Below are 26,951 nucleotides of genomic sequence, written 5' to 3' on the forward strand. Positions count from 1 at the left end.
ATCTTTTGTGAGGTTCACAAAGACACAAGTTAGTTTTTTTATTCAATATAACAGTGTAACCGTCATACTAAATATGAAAGGTTTATAATCTTAACTCCAAAACCATATAAGAAATTTCTCTAAAAAAAAGTCTGTAATATTGAATTTATGTGAGTTTTAGAAGAATCAGTCATTTTGGAAAACTTCACAAATACAACAATTAGGTTTTACTGGCCTCATATTGATCAAACTCAAATGACATTTTTGAAACATAACTCCAAAATATGCATGCAAAATGTCTAAGAATGCCTGAAGAAATGTCTCTTTGAGAGTTTTCCTGGAAAAAAAAACATTTGGTAAGGTTTGAATTAACAAAAAGTATTTTTATAATAAATTTGACAGTAAATTACTTAGAATCCTGAGATAATACGAAAAAAAGCAATAAAAATGTATTCCAACATAATTCCCAATCCAAACGTGCAAAATATCTGAAAATGCCTGTGATATTCAATAAATGTGAGTTGTACTAGATACACTTGTTTTTCTATGGTTTGCAAATACAAAATTTAGGTTTTACTCAATATGAATGTATACTGTAACACTAAATATGACAGTTATTTAAACATAATTCCTAGACCACACATGAAAAATGACTAATAATGCTGAAATAATGCATGTTTGTGAGTATTACTCGAAACGATTGCTTTTTTAAATGTTGCAAATGCATAATGTATTTTTTTACTCAATATGACCATAATGTTCTTTGAATTCTGAGATAATTCGAAAAAAAGAAATAAAATTGTATTCAAACATAACTTCCAAACAACACATGCAAAATGGCTAATAATGACTAGAGATATGAATTTTCGTTAGTTGTACTAGAAAAATTATCTTTTGTAAGGTTAACAAAGACACAAGTTAGTTTTTTTATTCAATATAACAGTATAACTGTCATACTAAATATGAAATGTTTAAAATCATAACTCCAAAACCAAACATTAAATCTTCTAAAAAAAAAAGCCTGTAATATTGAATTTATGTTAGTTTTAGCAGAATCAGGTATTTTGGAAAGGTTCACACATACAAAAATTGGGTTTTACCGGCCTCATATTGGTCACACTCATAATGACAATTTTGAAACATAACTCCAAAAGTAGAAATGCAAAATGTCTAATAATGCCTGAAGAAATGTATCTTTGAGAGTTTTCCTGAAAAAAAAATGTTTGGTAAGGTTTGCAATAAAAGAAAGTATTTTTTTTACTAAATTTGACAGTCATGTACTTAGAATCCTGAGATAATGCGAAAAAAGCAATAAATATGTATTCCAACATAATTCCTAATCCAAACGTGCAAAATGTCTAAAAATGCCTGTGATATTGAATACATGTGAGTTTTACTAGATTTGGTTGTTTTTTCATGGTTTGCAAATACAAAATGAGGTTTTATTTATATGACTGTATACTGTAACACTCAATATGACAGTTATTTGAACATAACTCCTACACCACACATGAAAAATGGCTAATAATGCCTGAAATAAAGCAATACAAATGTATTCAAACATAACTTCTAAACAACACATGCAAAATGGCTAATAATGCCTAGAGATATGTATTTTTGTTAGTTGTACTAGAAAAATGATCTTTTGTAAGGTTTGCAAAGACACAAGTTAGTTGTTTTATTCAATATAACAGTGTAACTGCCATTCTAAATATGAAAGGTTTATAATCATAACTCCAAAACCAAATATGAAATTTGTCTTAAAAAGCCGTTAATATTGAATTTATGTAAATTTTACCAGAATCAGTTATTTTGGAAAGAATCAGAAATACAAATATTAGATTTTACTGGCCTCATATTGGTCACACTCAAAATGACAGATTTTGAAACATAACTCCAAAAATACACATGCAAAATGTCTAATGATGCCTGAAGAAATGCATCTTCGAGAGTTTTCCTGAAAAAAAAAACATTTGGTAAGGTTTGCAAAAACAAAATTTGATTCGTTACTCAATTTGACAGTAATGTACTTAGAATCCTGAGATAATGCAAAAAAGCAATAAAAATGTATTCCAACATAATTCCTAATCCAAACGTGCAAAATGTCTAAAAATGCCTGTGATATTGAATACATGTGAGTTTTACTAGATACAGTAGTTTTTCAATGATTTGCAAATACAAAAATGAGGTTTTACTCAATATGACTGTATACTGTAAGACTCAATATGACAGTTATTTAAACATAACTCCTACACCACACATGAAAAATGGCTAATAATGCCTGAAATAATGCATCTTTGCGAGTTTTACTCGAAACATATGCTTTTTTTAAATCTTGCAAATGCAAAAAGTAGTTTTTTACTCAATATGACTATAATAGTCTTAGAATCCTGAGATAATGCGAAAAAAGCAATAAAAATGTATTCAAACATAACTTCTAAACAACACATGCAAAATGGCTAATAATGCCCAGAGATATGTTTTTTTGTTAGTTGTACTAGAAAAATTATCTTTTGTAAGGCTTGCAAAGACACAAGTTATTTTTTTTATTCAATATAACACCGTAACTGTCATACTAAATATGAAATGTTTATAATCATAACTCCAAAACCAAATATGAAATTTGTCTTAAAAAGCCTTTAATATTGAATTTATGTAAGTTTTAGCAGAATCAGGTATTTTGGAAAGAATCACAAATACAAATATTAGATTTTACTGGCCTCATATTGGTCACACTCAAAATGACAGTTTTTGAAACATAACTCCAAAAATACACATGCAACATGTCTAATAATGCCTGAAAAAATGCATCTTCGAGAGTTTTCCTGAAAAAAAAACATTTGGTAAGGTTTGCAAAAACAAAATTTGATTTGTTACTCAATTTGACAGTAATGTACTTAGAATGTTGAGATAATGCGAAAAAAGCAATAAAAATGTATTCCAACATAATTCCTAATTCCAAACGTGCAAAATGTCTAAAAATGCCTGCGATATTGAATACATGTGAGTTTTACTAGATACAGTTGTTTTTCAATGGTTTGCAAATACAAAAATGAGGTTTTACTCAATATGACTGTATACTGTAACACTCAATATGACAGTTATTTAAACATAACTCCTACACCACACATGAAAAATGGCTAATAATGCCTGAAATAATGCATCTTTGGGATTTTTACTCGAAACATATGCTTTTTTAAATCTTGCAAATGCAAAAAGTAGTTTTTTACTCAATACGACTATAATAGTCTTACAATCCTGAGATAATGCAAAAAAAGCAATAAAAATGTATTCAAACATAACTTCTAAACAACACATGCAAAATGGTTAATAGTGCCCAGAGATATGTTTTTTTGTTAGTCGTACTAGAAAAATGATCTTTTGTAAGGTGTGCAAAGACACAAGTTAGTTTTTTTATTCAATATAACAGTGTAGCTGCCATACTAAATATGAAAGGTTTATAATCATAACTCCAAAACCAAAGATGAAATTTGTCTTAAAAAGCTTTTAATATTGAATTTATGTAAATTTTAGCAGAATCAGGTGTTTTGGAAAGGTTCACAAATACAAATATTAGATTTTACTGGCCTCATATTGGTCACACTCAAAATGACAGATTTTGAAACATAACTGCAAAATTACACATGCAAAATGTCTAATATCGCCTGAAGAAAAGCATCTTCGAGAGTTTTCCAGAAAAAAAAACATTTGGTAAGGTTTGCAAAAACAAAATTTTATTTGTTACTCAATTTGACAGTAATGTACTTAGAATCCTGAGATAATGCGAAAAAAGCAATAAAAATGTATTCCAACATAATTCCTAATTCAAACGTGCGAAATGTCTAAAAATGCCTGTGATATTGAATACATGTGAGTTTTACTAGATACAGTTGTTTTTCAATGGTTTGCAAATACAAAAATTATGTTTTTCTCAATATGACTGTATACTGTAACACTCAATATGACAGTTATTTAAACATAACTCCTACACCACACATGAAAAATGGCTAATAATGCCTGAAATAATGCATCTTTGCGAGTTTTACTCGAAACATATACTTTTTTAAATCTTGCAAATGCAAAAAGGAGTTTTTTACTCAATATAAATATAATAGTCTTAGAATCCTGAGATAATGCGAAAAAAGCAATAAAAATGTATTCAAACATAACTTCTAAACAACACATGCAAAATGGCTAATAGTAACTAGAGATATGTTTTTTTTGTTAGTTGTACTAGAAAACTGATCTTTTGTAAGGTTTGCAAAGACACAAGTTAGTTTTTTTTATTCAATATAACACTGTAACTGTCATACTAAATATGAAAGGTTTATAATCATAAATCCAAAACCAAATATGAAATTTGTCTTAAAAAGCCTTTACTATTGAATTTATGTAAGTTTTACCAGAATCAGGTATTTTGGAAAGAATCACAAATACAAATATTAGATTTTACTGGCCTCATATTGGTCACACTCAAAATGACAGTTTTTGAAACATAACTCCAAAAATACACATGCAAAATGTCTAATAATGCCTGAAAAAAATGCATCTTCGAGAGTTTTCATGAAAAAAAACATTTTGTAAGCTTTGCAAAAACAAAATTTGATTTGTTACTCAATTTGACAGGAATGTACTCAGAAGGTTTGTAATCATAACTCCAAAACCAAATATGAAATTTGTCTTAAAAGCCTTTGATATTGAATTTTTGTAGGTTTTACCAGAATCCGGTATTTTGGAAAGAATCACAAATACAAATATTAGATTTTACTGGCCTCATATTAGTCACACTCAAAATGACAGTTTTTGAAACATAACTCCAAAAATACACATGCAAAATGTCTAATAATGCCTGAAGAAATGCATCTTCGAGAGTTTTCCTGAAAAAAAAAATTTGGTAAGGTTTGCAAAAAAAAAATTTGATTTGTTACTCAATGTGACAGTAATGTACTTAGAATCCTGAGATAATGCGAAAAAAGCAATAAAAATGTATTCCAACATAATTCCTAATCCAAACGTGCAAAATGTCTAAAAATGCCTGTGATATTGAATACATGTGAGTTTTACTAGATACAGTTGTTTTTCAATGGTTTGCAAATACGAAAATTATGTTTTTCTCAATATGACTGCATACTGTAACACTCAATATGACAGTTATTTAAACATAACTCCTACACCACACATGAAAAATGGCTAATAATGCCTAAATAATGCATCTTTGCGAGTTTTACTCGAAATATATGCTTTTTTAAATCTTGCAAATGCAAAAAGTAGTTTTTTACTCAATATGACTATAATAGTCTTAGAATCCTGAGATAATGCGAAAAAAGCAATAAAAATGTATTCAAACATAACTTCTAAACAACAGATGCAAAATGGCTAATAATGCCCAGAGATATGTTTTTTTGTTAGTTGTACTAGAAAAATGAATTTTTGTAAGGTTTGCAAAGACACAAGTTAGTTTTTTTATTCAATATAACAGTGTAACTGTCATACTAAATATGAAAGGTTTATAATCATAACTCCAAAACAAAATATGAAATTTGTCTTAAAAAGCCTTTAATATTGAATTTATGTAAGTTTTACCAGAATCTGGTATTTTGGAAAAAATCACAAATACAAAGATTAGATTTTACTGGCCTCATATTGGTCACACTCAAAATGACAGTTTTTGAGACATAACTCCAAAAATACACATGCAAATAGTCTAATAATGCCTGAAGAAATGCATCTTCAAGGGTTTTCCAGAAAAAAAAACATTTGGTAAGGTTTGCAAAAACAAAATTTGATTTGTTACTCAATTTGACAGTGATGTACTTAGAATCCTGAGATAATGCGAAAAAAGCAATAAAAATGTATTCCAACATAATTCCTAATCCAAACGTGCCAAATGTCTAAAAATGCCTGTGATGTTGAATACATGTGAGTTTTACTAGATACAGTTGTTTTTCAATGGTTTGCAAATACAAAAATGAGGTTTTACTCAATCTGACTGTATACTGTAACACTCAATATGACAGTTATTTAAACATAACTCCTACAACACACATGAAAAATGGCTAATAATGCCTGAAATAATGCATCTTTGGGAGTTTTACTCGAAACATATGCTTTTTTAAATCTTGCAAATGCAAAAAGTAGTTTTTTACTCAATACGACTATAATAGTCTTACAATCCTGAGATAATGCGAAAAAAGCAATAAAAATGTATTCAAACATAACTTCTAAACAACACATGCAAAATGGCTAATAATGCCCAGAGATATGTTTTTTTGTTAGTTGTACTAGAAAAATGAATTTTTGTAAGGTTTGCAAAGACACAAGTTAGTTTTTTTATTCAATATAACAGTGTAACTGTCATACTAAATATGAAAGGTTTATAATAATAACTCCAAAACTAAATATGAAATTTGTCTTGAAAAGCCTTTAATATTGAATTTATGTAAGAGTTACCAGAATCAGGTATTTTGGAAAGAATCCCAAATACAAATATTAGATTTTACTGGCCTCATATTGGTCACACTGAAAATGACAGTTTTTGAAACATAACTCCAAAAATACACATGCAAATAGTCTAATAATGCCTGAAGAAATGCATCTTCGAGAGTTTTCCAGAAAAAAAAACATTTGTTAAGGTTTGCAAAAACAAAATTTGATTTGTTACTCAATTTGACAGTGATGTACTTAGAATCCTGAGATAATGCGAAAAAAAGCAATAAAAATGTATTCCAACATAATTCCTAATCCAAACGTGCAAAATGTCTAAAAATGCCTGTGACATTGAATACATGTGAGTTTTACTAGATACAGTTGTTTTTCAATGGTTTGCAAATACTACAATGAGGTTTTACTCAATATGACTGTATACTGTAACACTCAATATGACAGTTATTTAAACACAACTCCTACACCACACATGAAAAATGGCTAATAATGCCTGAAATAATGTATCTTTGGGAGTTTTACTCGAAACATATGCTTTTTTAAATCTTGCAAATGCAAAAAGTAGTTTTTTACTCAATATGACTATAATAGTCTTAGAATCCTGAGATAATGCGAAAAAAGCAATAAAAATGTATTCAAACATAACTTCTAAACAACACATGCAAAATGGCTAATAATGCCCAGAGATATGTTTTTTTGTTAGTTGTACTAGAAAATGAATTTTTGTAAGGTTTGCAAAGACAAGTTAGTTTTTTTATTCAATATAACAGTGTAACTGTCATACTAAATATGAAAGGTTTATAATCATAACTCCAAAACCAAATATGAAATTTGTCTTAAAAAGCTTTTAATATTGAATTCATGTAAGTTTTACCAGAATCAGTATTTTGGAAGAATCACAAATACAAATATTAGATTTTACTGGCCTCATATTGGTCACACTCAAAATGACAGTTTTTGAGACATAACTCCAAAAATACACATGCAAATAGTCTAATAATGCCTGAAGAAATGCATCTTCGAGGGTTTTCCAGAAAAAAAACATTTGGTAAGGTTTGCAAAAACAAAATTTGATTTGTTACTCAATTTGACAGTGATGTACTTAGAATCCTGAGATAATGTGAAAAAAGCAATAAAAATGTATTCCAACATAATTCCTAATCCAAACGTGCCAAATGTCTAAAAATGCCTGTGATGTTGAATACATGTGAGTTTTACTAGATACAGTTGTTTTTCAATGGTTTGCAAATACAAAATGAGGTTTTATTCAATCTGACTGTATACTGTAACACTCAATATGACAGTTATTTAAACATAACTCCTACACCACACATGAAAAATGGCTAATAATGCCTGAAATAATGCATCTTGGGAGTTTTACTACGAACATATGCTTTTTAAATCTTGCAAATGCAAAAAGTAGTTTTTTACTCAATACGACTATAAGTCTTACAATCCTGAGATAATGCGAAAAAAGCAATAAAAATGTATTCAAACATAACTTCTAAACAACACATGCAAAATGGCTAATAATGCCCAGAGATATGTTTTTTTGTTAGTTGTACTAGAAAAATGAATTTTTGTAAGGTTTGCAAAGACACAAGTTAGTTTTTTTTATTCAATATAACAGTGTAACTGTCATACTAAATATGAAAGGTTTATAATAACAACTCCAAAACTAAATATGAAATTTGTCTTGAAAAGCCTTTAATATTGAATTTATGTAAGAGTTACCAGAATCAGGTATTTTGGAAAGAATCCCAAATACAAATATTAGATTTTACTGGCCTCAATTGGTCACACTCAAAATGACAGTTTTTGAAACATAACTCCAAAAATACACATGCAAATAGTCTAATAATGCCTGAAGAAATGCATCTTCGAGAGTTCTCCAGAAAAAAAACATTTGGTAAGGTTTGCAAAAACAAAATAAATATTGAAAACATTTGATTTACCTTAAAATTACATATACAACTGTTAGATTGTTAGTATGAACAAATACTTTTATATAACAAGCTACATATTTAATTAAAGTTAATTACTGTAATTTTACATGAAATTGAAAGTCATTTGAGAAAACAGAAAATAATATGTATAAATAATTTGGTATTTTTCTGTAAAAAAAAAAGGAATATACATAGTTTGTCTACTGGCATATTACTTAAAATAACAGGCGTTTTTTTTATTTACAGATAATGTCTTCAATTCTACAGATTTATAACCTATTTAAAAAAATTGAAAAATTATAGTAGAAATTTAGGGTAAACTAACCATACAAATAGGATTTTGTTTTCCCAGTGAACCCTACAAAGGATCATTTTTCTACTACAACTAACTAAGATACACATCTCTAGGAATTATTAGCCGTTTTGCATGTGTTGTTTAGAAGTTATGTTTGAATACATTTGTATTGCTTTTTTCGCATTATTTCAGGATTCTAAGACTATTATAGTCATATTGAGTAAAACACTACTTTTTGCATTTGCAAGACTTAAAAAGGCATATGTTTCTAGTAAAACTCCCAAAGATGCATTATTTCAGACATTATTAGCCATTTTTCATGTGTGGTGTAGATGTTATGTTTAAATAACTGTCATATTGAGTGTTACAGTATACAGTCATATTGAGTAAAACCTCATTTTTGTATTTGCAAACCATTGAAAAACAACTGTATGTAGTAAAACTTACATGTATTCAATATCACAGGCATTTTTAGACATTTTGCACGTTTGGATTAGGAATTATGTTGGAATACATTTTTATTGCTTTTTTCGCATTATCTCAGGATTCTAAGTACATTACTGTCAAATTGAGTAACAAATCAATTTTGTTTTTGCAAACCTTACCAAATGTTTTTTTTTCAGGAAAACTCTCGAAGATGCATTTCTTCAGGCATTATTAGACATTTTGCATGTGTATTTTTGGAGTTATGTTTCAAAAACTGTCATTTTGAGTGTGACCAATATGAGGCCAGTAAAATCTAATATTTGTATTTGTGATTCTTTCCACAATACCTGATTCTGGTAAAACTTACATAAATTCAATATTAAAGGCTTTTTAAGACAAATTTCATATTTGGTTTTGGAGTTATGATTATAAACCTTTCATATTTAGTATGACAGTTACAGTGTTATATTGAATAAAAAAAAACTAACTTGTGTCTTTGCAAACCTTACAAAAGATCATTTTTCTAGTACAACTAACAAAAAAAACATATCTCTGGGCATTATTAGCCAATTTGCATGTGTTGTTTAGAAGTTATGTTTGAATACATTTTTATTGCTTTTTTCGCATTATTTCAGGATTCTAAGACTATTATAGTTATATTGAGTAAAACACTACTTTTTGCATTTGCAAGACTTATAAAAGCATATGTTTCTAGTAAAACTCCCAAAGATGCATTATTTCAGGCATTATTAGCCATTTTTCATGTGTGGTGTAGATGTTATGTTTAAATAACTGTCATATTGAGTGTTACAGTATACAGTCATATTGAGTAAAACCTCATTTTTGTATTTGCAAACCATTGAAAAACAACTGTATCTAGTAAAACTTACATGTATTCAATATCACAGGCATTTTTAGACATTTTGCACGTTTGGATTAGGAATTATGTTTGAATACATTTTTATTGCTTTTTTCGCATTATCTCAGGATTCTAAGTACATTACTGTCAAATTGAGTAACAAATCAAATTTTGTTTTGGCAAACCTTACCACATGTTTGTTTTTCAGGAAAACTCTCGAAGATGCATTTCTTCAGGCATTATTAGACATTTTGCATGTGTATTTTTGGAGTTATGTTTCAAAAACTGTCATTTTGAGTGTGACCAATATGAGGCCAGTAAAATCTAATATTTGTATTTGTGATTCTTTCCAAAATACCTGATTCTGGTAAAACTTACATAAATTCAATATTAAAGGCTTTTTAAGACACATTTCATATTTGGTTTTGGAGTTATGATTATAAACCTTTCATATTTAGTATGACAGTTACACTGTTATATTGAATAAAAAAACTAACTTGTGTCTTTGCAAACCTTACAAAAGATCATTTTTCTAGTACAACAAAAAAACATATCTCTAGGCATTATTAGCCGTTTTGCATGTGTTGTTTAGAAGTTATGTTTGAATACATTTTTATTGCTTTTTTCGCATTATCTCAGGATTCTAAGACTATTATAGTCATATTGAGTAAAAAACTACTTTTTGCATTTGCAATATATAAAAAACCATATGTTTCTAGTAAAACTCCCAAAGATGCATTATTTCAGGCATTATTAACCATTTTCCATGTGTGATGTAGGAGTTATGTTTAAATAACTGTCATATTGAGTGTTACAGTATACAGTCATATTGAGTAAAACCTCATTTTTGTATTTGCAAACCATAGAAAAACATCTGTATCTAGTAATACTCACATGTATTCAATATCACAGTTATTTTTAGACATTTTGCACGTTTGGATTTAGAATTATGTTGGAATACATTTTTATTGCTTTTTTCGCATTATCTCAGGATTCTAAGTACATTACTGTCAAATTGAGTAACAAATCAAATTTTGTTTTTGCAAACCTTAACAAATGTTTTTTTTTCTGGAAAACTCTCGAAGATGCATTTCTTCAGGCATTATTAGACTATTTGCATGTGTATTTTTGGAGTTATGTTTCAAAAACTGTCATTTTGAGTGTGACCAATATGAGGCCAGTAAAATCTAATATTTGTATTTGTGATTCTTTCCAAAATACCTGATTCTGGTAACTCTTACATAAATTCAATATTAAAGGCTTTTCAAGACAAATTTCATATTTAGTTTTGGAGTTGTTGTTATAAACCTTTCATATTTAGTATGACAGTTACACTGTTATATTGAATAAAAAAACTAACTTGTGTCTTTGCAAACCTTACAAAAATTCATTTTTCTAGTACAACTAACAAAAAAACATATCTCTGGGCATTATTAGCCATTTTGCATGTGTTGTTTAGAAGTTATGTTTGAATACATTTTTATTGCTTTTTTCGCATTATCTCAGGATTCTAAGACTATTATAGTCATATTGAGTAAAAAACTACTTTTTGCATTTGCAAGATTTAAAAAAGCATATGTTTCGAGTAAAACTCCCAAAGATGCATTATTTCAGGCATTATTGGCCATTTTTCATGTTTGGTGTAGGAGTTATGTTTAAATAACTGTCATATTGAGTGTTACAGTATACAGTCATATTGAGTAAAACCTCATTGTAGTATTTGCAAACCATTGAAAAACAACTGTATCTAGTAAAACTCACATGTATTCAATGCCACAGGCATTTTTAGACATTTTGCACGTTTGGATTAGGAATTATGTTGGAATACATTTGGAATACATTTTTATTGCTTTTTTCGCATTATCTCAGGATTCTAAGTACATCACTGTCAAATTGAGTAACAAATCAAATTTTGTTTTTGCAAACCTTAACAAATGTTTTTTTTCTGGAAAACTCTCGAAGATGCATTTCTTCAGGCATTATTAGACTATTTGCATGTGTATTTTTGGAGTTATTTTTCAAAAACTGTCATTTTGAGTGTGACCAATATGAGGCCAGTAAAATCTAATATTTGTATTTGGGATTCTTTCCAAAATACCTGATTCTGGTAACTCTTACATACATTCAATATTAAAGGCTTTTCAAGACAAATTTCATATTTAGTTTTGGAGTTATTATTATAAACCTTTCATATTTAGTATGACAGTTACACTGTTATATTGAATAAAAAAACTAACTTGTGTCTTTGCAAACCTTACAAAAATTCATTTTTCTAGTACAACTAACAAAAAAACATATCTCTGGGCATTATTAGCCAGTTTGCATGTGTTGTTTAGAAGTTATGTTTGAATACATTTTTATTGCTTTTTTCGCATTATCTCAGGATTGTAAGACTATTATAGTCGTATTGAGTAAAAAACTACTTTTTGCATTTGCAAGATTTAAAAAAGCATATGTTTCGAGTAAAACTCCCAAAGATGCATTATTTCAGGCATTATTAGCCATTTTTCATGTGTGGTGTAGGAGTTATGTTTAAATAACTGTCATATTGAGTGTTACAGTATACAGTCAGATTGAGTAAAACCTCATTTTTGTATTTGCAAACCATTGAAAAACAACTGTATCTAGTAAAACTCACATGTATTCAACATCACAGGCATTTTTAGACATTTGGCACGTTTGGATTAGGAATTATGTTGGAATACATTTTTATTGCTTTTTTCGCATTATCTCAGGATTCTAAGTACATCACTGTCAAATTGAGTAACAAATCAAATTGTTTTTTTGCAAACCTTACCAAATGTTTTTTTTTTCTGGAAAACCCTCGAAGATGCATTTCTTCAGGCATTATTAGACTATTTGCATGTGTATTTTTGGAGTTATGTCTCAAAAACTGTCATTTTGAGTGTGACCAATATGAGGCCAGTAAAATCTAATATTTGTATTTGTGATTCTTTCCAAAATACCTGATTCTGGTAAAACTTACATAAATTCAATATTAAAGGCTTTTCAAGACAAATTTCATATTTGGTTTTGGAGTTATGATTATAAACCTTTCATATTTAGTATGACAGTTACACTGTTATATTGAATAAAAAAACTAACTTGTGTCTTTGCAAACCTTACAAAAATTCATTTTTCTAGTACAACTAACAAAAAAACATATCTCTGGGCATTATTAGCCAGTTTGCATGTGTTGTTTAGAAGTTATGTTTGAATCCATTTTCATTGCTTTTTTCGCATTATCTCAGGATTCTAAGACTATTATAGTCATATTGAGTAAAAAACTACTTTTTGCATTTGCAAGATTTAAAAAAGGATATATTTCGAGTAAAACTCCCAAAGATGCATTATTTCAGGCATTATTAGCCATTTTTCATGTGTGGTGTAGGAGTTATGTTTAAATAACTGTCATATTGAGTGTTACAGTATACAGTCATATTGAGTAAAACCTCATTTTTGTATTTGCAAACCATTGAAAAACAACTGTATCTAGTAAAACTCACATGTATTCAACATCACATGCATTTTTAGACATTTGGCACGTTTGGATTAGGAATTATGTTGGAATACATTTTTATTGCTTTTTTCGCATTATCTCAGGATTCTAAGTACATCACTGTCAAATTGAGTAACAAATCCAATTTTGTTTTTGTAAACCATTACCAAATGTTTTTTTTTCTGGAAAACCCTCGAAGATGCATTTCTTCAGGCATTATTAGACTATTTGCATGTGTATTTTTGGAGTTATGTCTCAAAAACTGTCATTTTGAGTGTGACCAAGATGAGGCCAGTAAAATCTAATATTTGTATTTGTGATTCTTTCCAAAATACCTGATTCTGGTAAAACTTACATAAATTCAATATTAAAGGCTTTTTAAGACAAATTTCATATTTGGTTTTGGAGTTATGATTATAAACCTTTCATATTTAGTATGACAGTTACACTGTTATATTGAATAAAAAACTAACTTGTGTCTTTGCAAACCTTACAAAAATTCATTTTTCTAGTACAACTAACTTTCTAGTACAACTAACAAAAAAACATATCTCTGGGCATTATTAGCCATTTTGCATGTGTTGTTTAGAAGTTATGTTTGAATACATTTTTATTGCTTTTTTCGCATTATCTCAGGATTCTAAGACTATTATAGTCATATTGAGTAAAAAACTACTTTTTGCATTTGCAAGATTTAAAAAAAGCATATGTTTCGAGTAAAACTCCCAAAGATGCATTATTTCAGGCATTATTAGCCATTTTTCATGTGTGGTGTAGGGAGTTATGTTTAAATAACTGTCATATTGAGTGTTACAGTATACAGTCATATTGAGTAAAACCTCATTGTAGTATTTGCAAACCATTGAAAAACAACTGTATCTAGTAAAACTCACATGTATTCAATGTCACAGGCATTTTTAGACATTTTGCACGTTTGGATTAGGAATTATGTTGGAATACATTTTTATTGCTTTTTTCGCATTATCTCAGGATTCTAAGTACATCACTGTCAAATTGAGTAACAAATCAAATTTTGCAAACCTTACCAAATGTTTTTTTCTGGAAAACTCTCGAAGATGCATTTCTTCGGGCATTATTAGACTATTTGCATGTGTATTTTTGGAGTTATGTTTCAAAAACTGTCATTTTGAGTGTGACCAATATGAGGCCAGTAAAATCTAATATTTGTATTTGGGATTCTTTCCAAAATACCTGATTCTGGTAACTCTTACATAAATTCAATATTAAAGGCTTTTCAAGACAAATTTCATATTTAGTTTTGGAGTTATTATTATAAACCTTTCATATTTAGTATGACAGTTACACTGTTATATTGAATAAATAAAACTAACTTGTGTCTTTGCAAACCTTACAAAAATTCACTTTTCTAGTACAACTAACAAAAAAACATATCTCTGGGCATTATTAGCCATTTTGCATGTGTTGTTTAGAAGATATGTTGAATACATTTTTATAGCTTTTTTCGCATTATTTCAGGATTCTAAGACTATTATAGTCATATTGAGTAAAAAACTACTTTTTGCATTTGCAAGATTTAAAAAAGCATATGTTTCGAGTAAAACTCCCAAAGATGCATTATTTCAGGCATTATTAGCCATTTTTCATGTGTGGTGTAGGAGTTATGTTTAAATAACTGTCATATTGAGTGTTACAGTATACAGTCATATTGAGTAAAACCTCATTTTTGTATTTGCAAACCATTGAAAAACAACTGTATCTAGTAAAACTCACATGTATTCAACATCACAGGCATTTTTAGACATTTGGCACGTTGGATTAGGAATTATGTTGGAATACATTTTTATTGCTTTTTCGCATTATCTCAGGATTCTAAGTACATCACTGTCAAATTGAGTAACAAATCAAATTTTGTTTTTGCAAACCTTACCAAATGTTTTTTTTTCTGTGAAAACCCTCGAAGATGCATTTCTTCAGGCATTATTAGACTATTTGCATGTGTATTTTTGGAGTTATGTCTCAAAAACTGTCATTTTGAGTGGTGACCAATATGAGGCCAGTAAAATCTAATATTTGTATTTGTGATTCTTTCCAAAATACCTGATTCTGGTAAAACTTACATAAATTCAATATTAAATGCTTTTAAGACAAATTTCATATTTGGTTTGGAGTTATGATTATAAACCTTTCATATTTAGTATGACAGTTACACTGTTATATTGAATAAAAAAAACTAACTTGTGTCTTTGCAAACCTTACCACAAAATTCATTTTTCCTAGTACAACTAACAAAAAAAACATATCTCTGGGCATTAATTAGGCCATTTTGCATCTGTTGTTTAGAAGTTATGTTTGAATACATTTTTATTGCTTTTTTCGCATTATCCCAGGATTCTAAGACTATTATAGTCATATTGAGTAAAAACTACTTTTTGCATTTGCAAGATTTAAAAAAGCATATGTTTCGAGTAAAACTCCCAAAGATGCATTATTTCAGGTATTATTAGCCATTTTTCATGTTTGGTGTAGGAGTTATGTTTAAATAACTGTCATATTGAAGTGTTACAGTATACAGTCATATTGAGTAAAACCTCATTGTAGTATTTGCAAACCATTGAAAAACAACTGTATTTAGTAAAACTCACATGTATTCAATGTCACAGGCATTTTTAGACATTTTGCACGTTTGGATTAGTAATTATGTTGGAATACTATTTTTATTGCTTTTTTTCGCATTATCTCAGGATTCTAAGTACATCACTGTCAAATTGGAGTAACAAATCAAATTTTGTTTTTGCAAACCTTAACAAATGTTTTTTTTCTGGAAAACTCTCGAAGATGCATTTCTTCAGGCATTATTAGACTATTTGCATGTGTATTTTTGGAGTTATGTTTCAAAAACTGTCATTTTGAGTGTGACCAATATGAGGCGAGTAAAATCTAATATTTGTATTTGGGATTCTTTCCAAAATACCTGATTCTGGTAACTCTTACATAAATTCAATATTAAAGGCTTTTCAAGACAAATTTCATATTTAGTTTTGGAGTTGTTATTATAAACCATTTCATATTTAGTATGACAGTTACACTGTTATATTGAGTAAAAAAAACTAACTTGTGTCTTTGCAAACCTTACAAAAATTCATTTTTCTAGTACAACTAACAAAAAAACATATCTCTGGGCATTATTAGCCATTTTGCATCTGTTGTTTAGAAGTTATGTTTGAATACATTTTTATTGCTTTTTTCGCATTATCTCAGGATTGTAAGACTATTATAGTCGTATTGAGTAAAAAACTACTTTTTGCATTTGCAAGATTTAAAAAAGCATATGTTTCGAGTAAAACTCCCAAAGATGCATTATTTCAGGCATTATTAGCCATTTTTCATGTGTGGTGTAGGAGTTATGTTTAAATAACTGTCATATTGAGTGTTACAGTATACAGTCAGATTGAGTAAAACCTCATTTTTGTATTTGCAAACCATTGAAAAACAACTGTATCTAGTAAAACTCACATGTATTCAACATCACAGGCATTTTTAGACATTTGGCACGTTTGATTAGGAATTATGTTGGAATACATTTTTATTGCTTTTTCGCATTATCTCAGGATTCTAAGTACAATCACTGTCAAATTGAGTAACAAATCAAATTTTGTTTTTTGCAAACCTTACCAAATGTTTTTTTTTCTGGAAAACCTTCGAAGATGCATTTCTTCAGGCATTATTAGACTATTTGCATGTGTATTTTTGGAGTTATGTCTCAAAAACTGTCATTTTGAGTGTGACCAATATGAGGCCAGTAAAATCTAATATTTGTATTTGTGATTCTTTCCAAAATACCTGATTCTGGTAAAACTTACATGAATTCAATATTAAAGGCTTTTAAGACAAATTTCATATTTGGTTTTGGAGTTATGATTATAAACCTTTCATATTTAGTATGACAGTTACACTGTTATATTGAATAAAAAAACTAACTTGTGTCTTTGCAAACCTTACAAAAATTCATTTTTCTAGTACAACTAACAAAAAAACATATCTCTGGGCATTATTAGCCATTTTGCATCTGTTGTTTAGAAGTTATGTTTGAATACATTTTATTGCTTTTTTCGCATTATCTCAGGATTCTAAGACTATTATAGTCATATTGAGTAAAAAACTACTTTTTGCATTTGCAAGATTTAAAAAAAGCATATGTTTCGAGTAAAACTCCCAAGATGCATTATTTCAGGCATTATTAGCCATTTTCATGTGTGGTGTAGGAGTTATGTTTAAATAACTGTCATATTGAGTGTTACAGTATACAGTCATATTGAGTAAAACCTCATTGTAGTATTTGCAAACCATTGAAAAACAACTGTATCTAGTAAAACTCACATGTATTCAATGTCAACAGGCATTTTTAGACATTTTGCACGTTTGGATTAGGAATTATGTTGGAATACATTTTTATTGCATTTTTTCGCATTATCTCAGGATTCTAAGTACATCACTGTCAAATTGAGTAACAAATCAAATTTTGCAAACTTACAAAATGTTTTTTTTTCTGGGAAAACTCTCGAAGATGCATTTCTTCGGGCATTATAGACTATTTGCATGTGTATTTTTGGAGTTATGTTTCAAAAACTGTCATTTTGAGTGTGACCAATATGAGGCCAGTAAAATCTAATATTTGTATTTGGGATTCTTTCCAAAATACCTGATTCTGGTAACTCTTACATAAATTCAATATTAAAGGCTTTTCAAGACAAATTTCATATTTAGTTATGGAGTTATTATTATAAACCTTTCATATTTTAGTATGACAGTTACACTGTTATATTGAATAAAAAAACTAACTTGTGTCTTTGCAAACCTTACAAAAATTCATTTTCTAGTACAACTAACAAAAAAACATATCTCTGGGCATTTATTAGCCATTTTGCATGTGTTGTTTTAGAAGATATGTTTGAATACATTTTTATTGCTTTTTTCGCATTATCTCAGGATTCTAAGACTATTATAGTCATATTGAGTAAAAAACTACTTTTTTGCATTTGCAAGATTTAAAAAAGCATATGTTTCGAGTAAAACTCCCAAAGATGCATTATTTCAGGCATATTAAGCCATTTTTCATGTGTGGTGTAGGAGTTATGTTTAAATAACTGTCATATTGAGTGTTACAGTATACAGTCATATGAGTAAAAACCTCATTTTTGTATTTGCAAACCATTGAAAAAACAACTGTATCTAGTAAAACTCACATGTATTCAACATCACAGGCATTTTTAGACATTTGGCACGTTTGGATTAGGAATTATGTTGGAATACATTTTTATTGCTTTTTTCGCATTATCTCAGGATTCTAAGTACATCACTGTCAAATTGAGTAACAAATCAAATTTTGTTTTTGCAAATCTTACCAAATGTTTTTTTTTCTGGAAAACCCTCGAAGATGCATTTCTTCAGGCATTATTAGACTATTTGCATGTGTATTTTTGGAGTTATGTCTCAAAAACTGTCATTTGAGTGTCACCAATATGAGGCCAGTAAAATCTAATATTTGTATTTGTGATTCTTTCCAAAATACCTGATTCTGGTAAAACTTACATAAATTCAATATTAAAAGGCTTTTTAAGACAAATTTTTCATATTTGGTTTTGGAGTTATGATTATAAACCTTTCATATTTAGTATGACAGTTACACTGTTATATTGAATAAAAAAAACTAACTTGTGTCTTTGTAACCTTACAAAAATCATTTTTCTAGTACAACTAACAAAAAAAACATATCTCTGGGCATTATTAGCCATTTTGCATCAGTTGTTTAGAAGTTATGTTTGAATACATTTTTTATTGCTTTTTTCGCATTATCCCAGGATTCTAAGACTATTATAGTCATATTGAGTAAAAAACTACTTTTTGGCATTTGCAAGATTTAAAAAAGCATATGTTTCGAGTAAAACTCCCAAAGATGCATTATTTCAGGTATTATTAGCCATTTTTCATGTTTGGTGTAGGAGTTATGTTTAAATAACTGTCCATATTGAGTGTTACAGTATACAGTCATATTGAGTAAAAACCTCATTGTAGTATTTGCAAACCATTGAAAAACAACTGTATTTAGTAAAACTCACATGTATTCAATGTCACAGGCATTTTAGGACATTTTGCACGTTTGGATAGGAATTATGTTGGAATACATTTTTATTGCTTTTTTCGCATTATCTCAGGATTCTAAGTACATCACTGTCAAATTGAGTAACAAATCAAATTTTGTTTTTGCAAACCTTAACAAATGTTTTCTTTTCTGGAAAACTCTCGAAGATGCATTTCTTCAGGCATTATTAGACTATTTGCATGTGTATTTTTGGAGTTATGTTTCAAAAACTGTCATTTTGAGTGTGACCAATATGAGGCGAGTAAAATCTAATATTTGTATTTGGGATTCTTTCCAAATACCTGATTCTGGTAACTCTTACATAAATTCAATATTAAAGGCTTTTCAAGACAAATTTCATATTTAGTTTTGGAGTTGTTATTATAAACCTTTCATATTTAGTATGACAGTTACACTGTTATATTGAGTAAAAAAACTAACTTGTGTCTTTGCAAACCTTACAAAAATTCATTTTTCTAGTACAACTAACAAAAAAACATATCTCTGGGCATTATTAGCCATTTTGCATCTGTTGTTTAGAAGTTATGTTTGAATACATTTTTTATTGCTTTTTCGCATTATCTCAGGATTGTAAGACTATTATAGTCGTATTGAGTAAAAAACTACTTTTTGCATTTGCAAGATTTAAAAAAGCATATGTTTCGAGTAAAACTCCCAAAGATAGCATTATTTCAGGCATTATTAGCCATTTTTCATGTGTGGTGTAGGAGTTATGTTTAAATAACTGTCATATGAGTGTTACAGTATACAGTCAGATTGAGTAAAACCTCATTTTTGTATTTGCAAACCATTGAAAAACAACTGTATCTAGTAAAACTCACATGTATTCAACATCACAGGCATTTTTAGACATTTGGCACGTTTGGATTAGGAATTATGTTGGAATACATTTTTATTGCTTTTTTCGCATTATCTCAGGATTCTAAGTACATCACTGTCAAATTGAGTAACAAATCAAATTTTGTTTTAAACCTTACCAAATGTTTTTTTTTCTGGAAAACCCTCGAAGATGCATTTCTTCAGGCATTATTAGACTATTTGCATGTGTATTTTTGGAGTTATGTCTCAAAAACTGTCATTTTGAGTGTGACCAATATGAGGCCAGTAAAATCTAATATTTGTATTTGTGATTCTTTCCAAAATACCTGATTCTGGTAAAACTTACATGAATTCAATATTAAAGGCTTTTTAAGACAAATTTCATATTTGGTTTTGGAGTTATGATTATAAACCTTTCATATTTAGTATGACAGTTACACTGTTATATTGAATAAAAAAACTAACTTGTGTCTTTGCAAACCTTACAAAAATTCATTTTTCTAGTACAACTAACAAAAAAACATATCTCTGGGCATTATTAGCCATTTTGCATCTGTTGTTTAGAAGTTATGTTTGAATACATTTTTATTGCTTTTTTCGCATTATCTCAGGATTCTAAGACTATTATAGTCATATTGAGTAAAAAACTACTTTTTGCATTTGCAAGATTTAAAAAAGCATATGTTTCGAGTAAAACTCCCAAAGATGCATTATTTCAGGCATTATTAGCCATTTTTCATGTGTGGTGTAGGAGTTATGTTTAAATAACTGTCATATTGAGTGTTACAGTATACAGTCATATTGAGTAAAACCTCATTGTAGTATTTGCAAACCATTGAAAAACAACTGTATCTAGTAAAACTCACATGTATTCAATGTCACAGGCATTTTTAGACATTTTGCACGTTTGGATTAGGAATTATGTTGGAATACATTTTTATTGCTTTTTTCGCATTATCTCAGGATTCTAAGTACATCACTGTCAAATTGAGTAACAAATCAAATTTTGCAAACCTTACCAAATGTTTTTTTTCTGGGAAACTCTCGAAGATGCATTTCTTCGGGCATTATTAGACTATTTGCATGTGTATTTTTGGAGTTATGTTTCAAAAACTGTCATTTTGAGTGTGACCAATATGAGGCCAGTAAAATCTAATATTTGTATTTGGGATTCTTTCCAAAATACCTGATTCTGGTAACTCTTACATAAATTCAATATTAAAGGCTTTTCAAGACAAATTTCATATTTAGTTTTGGAGTTATTATTATAAACCTTTCATATTTAGTATGACAGTTACACTGTTATATTGAATAAAAAAACCAACTTGTGTCTTTGCAAACCTTACAAAAATTCATTTTTCTAGTACAACTAACAAAAAAACATATCTCTGGGCATTATTAGCCATTTTGCATGTGTTGTTTAGAAGATATGTTTGAATACATTTTTATTGCTTTTTTCGCATTATCTCAGGATTCTAAGACTATTATAGTCATATTGAGTAAAAAACTACTTTTTGCATTTGCAAGATTTAAAAAAGCATATGTTTCGAGTAAAACTCCCAAAGATGCATTATTTCAGGCATTATTAGCCATTTTTCATGTGTGGTGTAGGAGTTATGTTTAAATAACTGTCATATTGAGTGTTACAGTATACAGTCATATTGAGTAAAACCTCATTTTTGTATTTGCAAACCATTGAAAAACAACTGTATCTAGTAAAACTCACATGTATTCAACATCACAGGCATTTTTAGACATTTGGCACGTTTGGATTAGGAATTATGTTGGAATACATTTTTATTGCTTTTTTCGCATTATCTCAGGATTCTAAGTACATCACTGTCAAATTGAGTAACAAATCAAATTTTGTTTTTGCAAATCTTACCAAATGTTTTTTTTTCTGGAAAACCCTCGAAGATGCATTTCTTCAGGCATTATTAGACTATTTGCATGTGTATTTTTGGAGTTATGTCTCAAAAACTGTCATTTTGAGTGTGACCAATATGAGGCCAGTAAAATCTAATATTTGTATTTGTGATTCTTTCCAAAATACCTGATTCTGGTAAAACTTACATAAATTCAATATTAAAGGCTTTTTAAGACAAATTTCATATTTGGTTTTGGAGTTATGATTATAAACCTTTCATATTTAGTATGACAGTTACACTGTTATATTGAATAAAAAAAACTAACTTGTGTCTTTGTAAACCTTACAAAAATTCATTTTTCTAGTACAACTAACAAAAAAACATATCTCTGGGCATTATTAGCCATTTTGCATCTGTTGTTTAGAAGTTATGTTTGAATACATTTTTATTGCTTTTTTCGCATTATCCCAGGATTCTAAGACTATTATAGTCATATTGAGTAAAAAACTACTTTTTGCATTTGCAAGATTTAAAAAAGCATATGTTTCGAGTAAAACTCCCAAAGATGCATTATTTCAGGCATTATTAGCCATTTTTCATGTTTGGTGTAGGAGTTATGTTTAAATAACTGTCATATTGAGTGTTACAGTATACAGTCATATTGAGTAAAACCTCATTGTAGTATTTGCAAACCATTGAAAAACAACTGTTTTTAGTAAAACTCACATGTATTCAATGTCACAGGCATTTTTAGACCTTTTGCACGTTTGGATTAGGAATTATGTTGGAATACATTTTTATTGCTTTTTTCGCATTATCTCAGGATTCTAAGTACATCACTGTCAAATTGAGTAACAAATCAAATTTTGTTTTTGCAAACCTTAACAAATGTTTTTTTTCTGGAAAACTCTCGAAGATGCATTTCTTCAGGCATTATTAGACTATTTGCATGTGTATTTTTGGAGTTATGTTTCAAAAACTGTCATTTTGAGTGTGACCAATATGAGGCCAGTAAAATCTAATATTTGTATTTGGGATTCTTTCCAAAATACCTGATTCTGGTAACTCTTACATAAATTCAATATTAAAGGCTTTTCAAGACAAATTTCATATTTAGTTTTGGAGTTGTTATTATAAACCTTTCATATTTAGTATGACAGTTACACTGTTATATTGAATAAAAAAACTAACTTGTGTCTTTGCAAACCTTACAAAAATTCATTTTTCTAGTACAACTAACAAAAAAACATATCTCTGGGCATTATTAGCCATTTTGCATGTGTTGTTTAGAAGTTATGTTTGAATACATTTTTATTGCTTTTTTCGCATTATCTCAGGATTGTAAGACTATTATAGTCGTATTGAGTAAAAAACTACTTTTTGCATTTGCAAGATTTAAAAAAGCATATGTTTCGAGTAAAACTCCCAAAGATGCATTATTTCAGGCATAATTAGCCATTTTTCGTGTGTGGTGTAGGAGTTATGTTTAAATAACTGTCATATTGAGTGTTACAGTATACAGTCAGATTGAGTAAAACCTCATTTTTGTATTTGCAAACCATTGAAAAACAACTGTATCTAGTAAAACTCACATGTATTCAACATCACAGGCATTTTTAGACATTTGGCACGTTTGGATTAGGAATTATGTTGGAATACATTTTTATTGCTTTTTTCGCATTATCTCAGGATTCTAAGTACATCACTGTCAAATTGAGTAACAAATCAAATTTTGTTTTTGCAAACCTTACCAAATGTTTTTTTTTCTGGAAAACCCTCGAAGATGCATTTCTTCAGGCATTATTAGACTATTTGCATGTGTATTTTTGGAGTTATGTCTCAAAAACTGTCATTTTGAGTGTGACCAATATGAGGCCAGTAAAATCTAATATTTGTATTTGTGATTCTTTCCAAAATACCTGATTCTGGTAAAACTTACATGAATTCAATATTAAAAGCTTTTTAAGACAAATTTCATATTTGGTTTTGGAGTTATGATTATAAACCTTTCATATTTAGTATGACAGTTACACTGTTATATTGAATAAAAAAACTAACTTGTGTCTTTGCAAACCTTACAAAAATTCATTTTTCTAGTACAACTAACAAAAAAACATATCTCTGGGTATTATTAGCCATTTTGCATGTGTTGTTTAGAAGTTATGTTTGAATACATTTTTATTGCTTTTTTCGCATTATCTCAGGATTCTAAGACTATTATAGTCATATTGAGTAAAAAACTACTTTTTGCATTTGCAAGATTTAAAAAAGCATATGTTTCGAGTAAAACTCCCAAAGATGCATTATTTCAGGCATTATTAGCCATTTTTCATGTGTGGTGTAGGAGTTATGTTTAAATAACTGTCATATTGAGTGTTACAGTATACAGTCATATTGAGTAAAACCTCATTTTTGTATTTGCAAACCATTGAAAAACAACTGTATCTAGTAAAACTCACATGTATTCAACATCACAGGCATTTTTAGACATTTGGCACGTTTGGATTAGGAATTATGTTGGAATACATTTTTATTGCTTTTTTCGCATTATCTCAGGATTCTAAGTACATCACTGTCAAATTGAGTAACAAATCAAATTTTGTTTTTGCAAATCTTACCAAATGTTTTTTTTTCTGGAAAACCCTCGAAGATGCATTTCTTCAGGCATTATTAGACTATTTGCATGTGTATTTTTGGAGTTATGTCTCAAAAACTGTCATTTTGAGTGTGACCAATATGAGGCCAGTAAAATCTAATATTTGTATTTGTGATTCTTTCCAAAATACCTGATTCTGGTAAAACTTACATAAATTCAATATTAAAGGCTTTTTAAGACAAATTTCATATTTGGTTTTGGAGTTATGATTATAAACCTTTCATATTTAGTATGACAGTTACACTGTTATATTGAATAAAAAAAACTAACTTGTGTCTTTGTAAACCTTACAAAAATTCATTTTTCTAGTACAACTAACAAAAAAACATATCTCTGGGCATTATTAGCCATTTTGCATCTGTTGTTTAGAAGTTATGTTTGAATACATTTTTATTGCTTTTTTCGCATTATCCCAGGATTCTAAGACTATTATAGTCATATTGAGTAAAAAACTACTTTTTGCATTTGCAAGATTTAAAAAAGCATATGTTTCGAGTAAAACTCCCAAAGATGCATTATTTCAGGCATTATTAGCCATTTTTCATGTTTGGTGTAGGAGTTATGTTTAAATAACTGTCATATTGAGTGTTACAGTATACAGTCATATTGAGTAAAACCTCATTGTAGTATTTGCAAACCATTGAAAAACAACTGTTTTTAGTAAAACTCACATGTATTCAATGTCACAGGCATTTTTAGACCTTTTGCACGTTTGGATTAGGAATTATGTTGGAATACATTTTTATTGCTTTTTTCGCATTATCTCAGGATTCTAAGTACATCACTGTCAAATTGAGTAACAAATCAAATTTTGTTTTTGCAAACCTTAACAAATGTTTTTTTTCTGGAAAACTCTCGAAGATGCATTTCTTCAGGCATTATTAGACTATTTGCATGTGTATTTTTGGAGTTATGTTTCAAAAACTGTCATTTTGAGTGTGACCAATATGAGGCCAGTAAAATCTAATATTTGTATTTGGGATTCTTTCCAAAATACCTGATTCTGGTAACTCTTACATAAATTCAATATTAAAGGCTTTTCAAGACAAATTTCATATTTAGTTTTGGAGTTGTTATTATAAACCTTTCATATTTAGTATGACAGTTACACTGTTATATTGAATAAAAAAACTAACTTGTGTCTTTGCAAACCTTACAAAAATTCATTTTTCTAGTACAACTAACAAAAAAACATATCTCTGGGCATTATTAGCCATTTTGCATGTGTTGTTTAGAAGTTATGTTTGAATACATTTTTATTGCTTTTTTCGCATTATCTCAGGATTGTAAGACTATTATAGTCGTATTGAGTAAAAAACTACTTTTTGCATTTGCAAGATTTAAAAAAGCATATGTTTCGAGTAAAACTCCCAAAGATGCATTATTTCAGGCATAATTAGCCATTTTTCGTGTGTGGTGTAGGAGTTATGTTTAAATAACTGTCATATTGAGTGTTACAGTATACAGTCAGATTGAGTAAAACCTCATTTTTGTATTTGCAAACCATTGAAAAACAACTGTATCTAGTAAAACTCACATGTATTCAACATCACAGGCATTTTTAGACATTTGGCACGTTTGGATTAGGAATTATGTTGGAATACATTTTTATTGCTTTTTTCGCATTATCTCAGGATTCTAAGTACATCACTGTCAAATTGAGTAACAAATCAAATTTTGTTTTTGCAAACCTTACCAAATGTTTTTTTTTTCTGGAAAACCCTCGAAGATGCATTTCTTCAGGCATTATTAGACTATTTGCATGTGTATTTTTGGAGTTATGTCTCAAAAACTGTCATTTTGAGTGTGACCAATATGAGGCCAGTAAAATCTAATATTTGTATTTGTGATTCTTTCCAAAATACCTGATTCTGGTAAAACTTACATGAATTCAATATTAAAAGCTTTTTAAGACAAATTTCATATTTGGTTTTGGAGTTATGATTATAAACCTTTCATATTTAGTATGACAGTTACACTGTTATATTGAATAAAAAAACTAACTTGTGTCTTTGCAAACC

This window comes from Nerophis ophidion, linkage group LG13 (genome assembly GCF_033978795.1).
Source record: "Nerophis ophidion isolate RoL-2023_Sa linkage group LG13, RoL_Noph_v1.0, whole genome shotgun sequence".
NCBI lineage: Eukaryota > Metazoa > Chordata > Actinopteri > Syngnathiformes > Syngnathidae > Nerophis > Nerophis ophidion.